This window comes from Patella vulgata, chromosome 6 (genome assembly GCF_932274485.2).
Source record: "Patella vulgata chromosome 6, xgPatVulg1.2, whole genome shotgun sequence".
Lineage (NCBI taxonomy): Eukaryota > Metazoa > Mollusca > Gastropoda > Patellidae > Patella > Patella vulgata.
The window spans coordinates 35,922,375-35,931,056 of NC_065884.2; the positions used below are offsets into that span (position 1 = coordinate 35,922,375).

The 8,682-nt window shown below is 37.2% G+C and overlaps 1 long non-coding RNA gene across 1 annotated transcript; it reads right to left on the reverse strand.

The window, feature by feature from the left end:
- Nucleotides 1–440: 440 nt before the first annotated feature.
- Nucleotides 441–6,345, reverse strand: LOC130013077 (uncharacterized). The gene is made up of 2 exons (XR_008788392.1): nucleotides 6,139–6,345; nucleotides 441–5,059 (listed from the first exon to the last, which is right to left on the reverse strand). It is a non-coding gene; the product is annotated as an uncharacterized LOC130013077 (long non-coding RNA).
- Nucleotides 6,346–8,682: the final 2,337 nt, after the last annotated feature.

Below are 8,682 nucleotides of genomic sequence, written 5' to 3' on the forward strand. Positions count from 1 at the left end.
ATTAACATCATTTACGGATGCAATTCTAATGTCAAATTTTGATGAGCATTAAAACCTTCAAAATTATTCATTATTTGCCGCAGTAAATGGGAAGTACATTCAACCAATAAACAAATTTTCCTGACCCGTGGGTGAGGCTAAAAGTTGAGTGGTCCAACGTGTGCGCTTTAGATCATAAGGTCTGTCATTGAGTCAAGTGGTTTCTTTCCACACCCAACTTGAACATGGGTTTTCTCTGGGTCCTCCTACTACTAAAGATTCCTGGTGCGGATGAATTATTCAACTTGAATTGAATCACTTAGTCCCAAAGGACAGTTTATGTCTATTGGATGTTTTACCCCATTGCTCTCTATCTACCCATAACCAGTCAGAATTCTAAATGTATTGCACAGAAAAGTTAAAAATCTAGCAGAATTATATGACAAAATATACTACAAGTATGTATACATATACTTTATTTAAAAGACAAAAATATAATGTTATAAAATACAAAATACACATTTAAATATTAACAGTTTTTATCCACAGCTGTTTGAGAAATGAAGACGGGCATATGCCACACAGTGTGCAGAGCTATGGCGTACTCTTATATAAAATTCCAACTGCCAAGGGATCTTTCACACACACACACACTTGAGTTTACACTGTACCTTGGTTTTTTTTGGTCCCTTCCGTATGACTAGTCAGCCATCCATGTCAGGTCCTCTGTCCGGCATCACTGACAAGGGAAAATGTTCAAGAAAAAGGTCTACATTAGCGCTATGAAAGTGTTGATATGCATATAAGAAAGAAAAAACTGGGATATTGACCAAATTTGGCCAAAACCTATAGCCTCTATCTTATTTGCTCAAGGTATTGATGGAATAGGAGTTAACTTTGGAATGAGTGAAATGAAATGGGGTTTAATGTCCTATTCCGACAGGGCTAATGACATGGAAATATGCTATACAGTGTCCTATTATGGAATTTTATCCAGACAGCGGCGCTAAAGCCTACTCTTATATCGAATTCAAACTGCCAAGGGATCTTTCACGTGCGAACCAATGTGTGCACAGGACCTCGGTCATTCGTACCATCCAAACGACTAGACAGCTGTCCCTCCTTGTCAGGCCCTCTGTCCTGCACCTCTGACAAGGGGAGGAAACCAAGTCTGGAAATCACGAAGAACTTTCTCGGCCGACACTGGAATGGAATGTTGTGGAATACTGAATATTGATAGGTTTCGTCCTCTCATGATTCCAGTGTGTAACACAAATTTGAAAAAGATCAATTAAGAATAAACACAGCATCTATTGCATTTGAAAAAAGGAGAATTAACCAAGGAAGGCAAAGTCCTGAAAAGCTGTATATTGATAATGCTTGTCCAATCACAATCGGAATGATTCACATTTCACACCCAGTGTACGGACAAACAGGGCCAAAATTGATATGTGGGTTTATAAACAAAGATATATACTACACCAATATTACATGTGTTGCAGAATTGGTTTAACACATTTCAAATATAATTGTAACACGGATATTTGCAATGGTTGATCCATGACAAAAGATTTGAAATATTTTGAAGAGACGCAAATGGTTACGCCATACAGTGTGCTATGAGGGAAATTTTGCCCGGGCAGCAGCGCTATGGCCTACTCTTGTATCGAATTCCAACTGCCAGGGGATCTTTTATGTGCATGCCAATGTGTACACTGGACCTTGTTTTTTTTTGTCCCATCCAAACGACTAGACAGCTGTCCTCGTCAGGCCCTCCGTCCTGCATCACTGACAATGAGAAACCACACCGGAAAATCAGGATGAACTTTCTCGGCCAATGCAGGGATCGAACACCCGACCTCAAGGCTAGCGAGTCAGCGTCTTACCCACTTAGCCACATGATCCCCCCTTGGCCTATGTACATGTAGAGATGAATTTTGAGCTACCTTTATATCAAGGATGTAACCCTCTATCAGTTAACCCGTCACAGATTGGTTGCATTGGTGAACCGGTTCAAAATATTCGTTTCATATCATACCTGACCTTCAAATCCAGGAATTGTAGCCACAACGGGGATCACGTTGGTTAAGTCGGTAAGACACTGGCTATCTAGTCTGGAGGTCGGGTGTTCGATCCCTGCATTGGTAGGGTGACCCACCATAAATAAATATCTCCATATATCTCGACAATTACGCCACAATACTTATATATATGCCAAGCCTCAAATCAGTTCCACACAATTATAGTCACTAAATAAACGATCATGTTGTACTTAATAAGCTATGGCCATTAATCACGTATAAATAATAGACTGAAAACTGGTTCCAAGAGTCGTCCATAACATCCAGACACTTTTGAGTAAAAGATAGGTTACGTGCCCTTGTTTTGAAATTAGTCTCGCTTAACCAGTCTATCGACCATTCTACGTCTGATTGACAGGTCGGGATAATCAAGACTACTTTTTTACGAAACATAACAGAAAGCTAGAACAAGAAATTGAATTTAGAAATAAGCACGTTAGGTAGCTCAACAATCGTTTTAAGAAGCTTGTAAAAGTAAAATGAAACTACTGCTAGTATCATGTTCTTGCCTAACCTGAGTGTTTCAGAGATATTATTTGTACTAAACCAAAAGATGCCGCTCTTAACTGTACAGTTAATGATAAAGCGATTTAAAAAATGAAACGAACGTAATTTCTAAATCTGCTGTAATAACCAAGAAGCTTAATTTTACTGCTATTCAAAATCGTCAACAATAAATTTTTTACGGCTGTAATAGTTGATAGATTTGTAGAAAATTGCACGTGCCATGGCTATTTATAGTATCTTACTGTCAGAAAGTTGGTCTCGGCACGGCGAATGTGCACGCTTCAGTGGTAGTCTCGAACTATCAGCGGTGGACTGTATTTCTGTGAGTACATGGGCCACCCTAGCATTGGCCGAGAAAGTTACTCCAGATTTTCCGGCGTGGTTCTCCCTTGTCAGTGATGCAGAACAGAGGGCTAGACAAGACAGCTATCTAGTCATTAAAATGGGACAAAAAAATGAGGTCCCATGTACACATTGGCGTGCACGTACAAGAGCCCTTGAAGTTAGAATTCGATATAAGAGAAGGCCGTAGTGCCACTGTCCGGGCAAAATTTCCCACATAGCACACTGTATGGCGTATGCCCATCTTCATTAGCCCAGTTCAGAGCAAAACAGTAGGACGTTAAACTTTCATTTCACTAGCCACAGCTCTGTTTTCTTTCACCAAAGGGGGGGGGGGGGTGGATGGCTGAATGGTTAGCGTGTATCATAAAGTCTGTCATTGAGTCGACTGGCGTGGTTTCGAATCCCCGGTTGTACGTGGCAAGGAGTAGGGTCGCCTGTCCAACCTCGTGGGTTTTCTCCGGGTCGTCCGGTTTCCTCCCCCTGCTAAAGACCCCTACGCGCAAGCGAATTATGTAAATAAAAAATTAAACCATGTTAGTCCCGAAATGACCTAGTTTGTGTCCAGTGGACAGTAAACCCCATTTCTCTCTCTCTCTCTCTTTCACCAAAGGGGGGGGATCAAGTGGCTAAGTGGGTAAGACGCTGGCTCGCTAGCCTGGAGATCGGGTGTTTGATCCCTGTATTGGCCGAGAAAGTTCATCCTGATTTTCCGGCGTGGTTTCCCTTGTCAGTGATGCAGGACGGAGGGACTGACAAGGACAGCTGTCTAGTCGTTATGGGACAAAAAAACGGGGTCCCGTGTAGACATTGGCGTGCACGTAAAAGATCCCTTGGCAGTTGGAATTCGATATAAGAGTAGGCCGTAGCCCCGCTGCCCAGGCAAAATTTCCCTCATAGCACACTGTATGGCATATGCTCGTCTTCATTAGCCCAGGTTAGGAGCAGAACAGTAGGACGTTAAACCCCATTTCATTTCATTTCATTTCATTTCTTTCACCAAAGACCACATAAATACTTCATTTAGCACTTGTCATTTGAAACAGTTATAGCATAAGTCGATGTTTAGTATAAGTCAAATTGCCAAATTTTACATTTTTCCGACCTACATCCATAATTAAGTAGAGGCGGTATATAAGACTAATGTTTATCCTAGTCTAATACCGTGCCGGTGTACCCCGAAGAAAAGTTGGGCCATATAAATAATGAGGGTCTGGGACAGTTGTCAATAACACTTGCATTTATAAACAAACATGAATAGTGATGACGAATTAGGATTCAATAAAAAAAACAACATAGATATGGCCCATGAAGAGAGAAATTTTACAATAAAAAAAATTAAGAGTGTTGGATATTGAACTGAACATGCAATCAAATGGATTTTCGGAAATGGCATTCTTATATAAATTTCATGGGCGTCAACATCTTGTTTTAGGACTAGTTACCTCCCTTAGACTTTGTTTATGATAATGTAAAAGACCGGATAATCTAGCCTATGACCAATTATTCTCAAATGTTGACAACGCAACCACACTAATATTCGTAGAATATAGAATATTTTTTTCTAGATGATAGAGACTAATAATATGCCAATATTGAAATGTGTGCATAAATATGGTATATACTTAACTACACCAATATTATACCTATGTCATAGAATTTGTTACACACATTACAAATATAATCTTAATAGAGATCTTTGCTATGGTTGATCTATCAGTAAAATTTGGAAGATTTGTAAGGAACGCAAAAGGTTATTGTTTACTGGCTGCAGCAGGGAGCAATAACAGGAACACAGATGATTTTCAACTCACTGATACAACTCAGTTTAAATTTTAAGCCAAAGAGCTGTTATATAATACTGTGACAGGATATCTGCTCTAAACTAACTAGTCATCAAAGAATTGACTGTCAAAAGTTCAGACAGAAAGTATTTTAGGCCTACAATGCTTGTAAAGCTTTGGCCTACATTCTGATGATATTTGTGCTACCATAGATACATATATATTTATATCATTACATTATGTGACAAGTAGTAGTGTTTGGCAAGTAGTAGTGTTGTCTAACTTTCATTATAAAGCCCATATAAATCTTTTTAGAACTTCTTTGTCATTACTGCCACCACGGGTGCTCAAATATACATGTAGGATCTGTAAAAAAAATAAAAATAAATAAAAAGCAACTTTATACTCCCAAAAAAAACGATATTGGGTTAAACGGCCTACTGTTCAGCTCCAACTGGGCTGACAGCCAACCTACTGTGGATCTGTAATGAAATGGGGTTCAACATCATACTGTGCTGCTCAAACTGGGCTAAAGAAGTTGGACAAATGCTTGAAAGTGTGCTATGATGAAAATTTTGACTGGACCGTGTGTACAAAAGAGCTTGGTTTTTTGTCCTATCCGAACAACTGTACATTAGCCCTTACCAGCCCCTCTGTCTTGCACCAGTTAAAAGAGGAACCATGCCAGAAAATCCTGATGAACTTTCTTGGCCACCACAAGAAAAAATAAGCAGGGGAGTAGGACTGAAACCTTTATGTACAAGTATGTACGGGCAAACTTGTTATTTAATGTTATATCATATAAATAGGCCTATGTATATAAGCTTAAAGTCTTGATTATCCATTTTTCAATTAAATTAAATCATTAACATTAACCGCCAGTGTTTGAATCTGTGAACATCTCGAGCACCCGATGGCATTGAGACTTGATTATAGACTTAGCAAGTTAATACATTAAAATGTCTTATAAAAAAATTTAACATTTACAGTCTCAAGAAATACCTACTTAACCTACGTACAATATATAGATTTAGCTCTTGCATTATGCATTATTAAATTTGCAAAAATATCAGTACAATAACAACAAAAAAACCCAACCTGAAACACCCATAAAAATGTTTAGAAAATACTACATGTACTTATATTATAATTAGCACAGCCTGAATTTTAACAGTCTACATCATTAATAAATTAATTTTTGGATCCAGATTTTTTAAAAACAATTTTGGAACCAGTATTACTTTCGATAACTTAAAGCAATGTTGATTTTGTTTATGAATAGTATGGTTTACGGACAATGTAACTGCATCGTGTTAAAAACAAATACTGACTGTCTGATATACAAAGTTGCGTGCAAACTTTTTCCACGGCCAGATTATTTTTTTTATCAACATTAGATCTATCGGTATACTGTCAACGGAAGTTCGCATAAAAAGTGCACTTACCTTCAACTTTACTTTGCTGAATCCAAAATCGTGTGTGTATGTGTGGAATAGCTTTATTTAACTTTAAATCACGGCATCATTTCTTCTTTGGGAAAAATAATAACCTATGCCGCCATTTTAAATCCCAGAATTCCGTACGTTCCGGTCAAACGAACAAACAAAAAATATTTAATAAATAATTGAAGCAATTTTGATAAATAACAACAATAACCGTAACTTATAAAAAAATATTGTAATGTGAATAGAAATAATATGATATAAACCGATTTAAACACAATCATCAACCGTGAACAGATCGTGACCTTGACCTTGCCCGAGACGATAAAAATATATTTGTACATCTACATGTATGTAAGTCTAAAAATGGCGACTGTTCGTTTGAAAGGCCTGTAATATTTCTGATAATGAATCTATTCATATTATTTGTTTGTATACGCTCTACCATATTTTATATGAGGTTACATGATTACGTTATATTAAAAGAATAATCAAATCGGGTAATTTTAATTTTCAGAGATAGGTCTTTTATCGAGAGACGATAAATATATGGACTCATATAGCTAGAGTAGATCTCTATGTTAATTGACTGGGTCATTATTATCTATTTTTCAGATTCATAACTTAAAAAAATGGAACTAGTCTTGGTCCAACCTTTATTTTTATATGGTTTTACAACTTATATAATTAAGTGTTGAACTTTTAAATTCGAAATAAAAAAACGGCAACAATCTACGCATGACCTATTTTATATATTGTATATGTAGACAGCCGCCATTTTGAATGACATTAACAACACACATTGATTTAAGCAATATTTTATTTAGATAGTTTCATATTAAGAACTAAATTTTCAAAAATTTAAGGATTCATGAACAAGGCCAAAGGTTATTATAATTGATCTCCATATTGTTAATGGTAATACAATTCCAAGAATGTACACTTGTACAAACATACATTAAGGCCTTATATAAATAATGATCATGCATTTTATATTTACTGGTGCAAGGATCATTAATTTTATATTTACTGGTGCAAGGTTGATGAAGGCCTTATATAAATAATGATCATGAATATTATATTTACTGGTCCAAGGATCATTAAGTTTATATTTACTGGTGCAAGGTACTACATTTAATAACTTTAATTATAAAAACACAATGCATTGTCGGCCTATGAATTTTATATTTACTGGTGAAAGGATCATTAATTTTATATTTACTGATGCAAGGTACTATATTTAATAAATTTAATTATAAAAACACTTCATGCATAGTCGGCCTAGGTGTGGACTACTCCGAACATTTGGACAGTGATAACCTTTTAGTAGAGAACAACTTTGCTTTATGAAACAGTTTCCGACAATCAATCATTATTTGTTTTGTCAAATTTTTGGGTATCAAAATTGAGAGAGAGAGAAGTGGGGTTTAACGTTCACTTGACTCGATGATACAACAAAAAACACAATTACTATTTTAATTAAAGCGACATTTCGTTGGGGGTTCTCTCAACGTTTTCAAGTAAATGATGCTCAATAGTCAATGGGTGCACTCGTCCGCTTGCCAGCCTATCTTTCATAGTCCCATTTGGTGCAGAAAAGTAGGAAAATTAAATAAAATTAAATGAGATTAAACATCCTACTGTTTTGCTCTGAGTGAGCTAATGAAGACAGGCATACACTATATACAGTGTACTATGACGGAAACTTTGCACGGATAGCGGCACTATGGCCTACTCTGATATTGAATTACAACTGTCGGAGTGTCTTTTACGTGCATGCCAATATGTACACGAGGACTTGATTTTTCGTATGACCCGAACAACTATACCTTATCCCTTGCCAGATCCTCCGCCCTGCCACAGTCCATAGAAAATTTCCGTCATAGCACTCTGCATTGCGTATGACTATCTTCAATAGTCCGATTGGTTCAGAAAAGTATAAAAATGAATTTTAAATGGGGTTTGAACATCCTAATATTTTGTTCCAAGTGGGCTAATGAAGAAGGGCATATGCTATAATGGTTAAAATGTTGTGATTTCGGGTTAAAATGCCGTGATGTTGGGTTATCGCCTTACGAAGGGTGATATCAATCACCATATCTACTGGGTTTCTTTAATACTCATATTTATAGTATTTTATAGAGTCAGACTAGTGGACTAGTGAATGCACGGATTAGTGCACCCACAGACTAGTGAACCCGCAGACTAGTAATTGGTAATGATGGAAAAGTGTGTAAAGACCTGTTTTACAGGTTGGCGTGCACTTAGAACTATTGGTAATGACTATATGCGGAAATGCTGCTCTCCAGGCAAAATGTCTTTCCTAGCACTTCTTCATTAGTAAATGCGGTAATGCTGCTGTCCAGGCAAAATTTCTGTCATAGCACATCTTCATTACTAATTTTGATAAAGCCATGGTGGCTAAGTGCGTAAGATGCTGGCTCGGTAATCCGGAGGGCACGTGTTCGATCCCTGCATTGGTGGAGAAAGTTCATCAGGATTTTCCGACATGGTTTCCCCTTGTCAGAGGTGCAGGAACAAGGACAG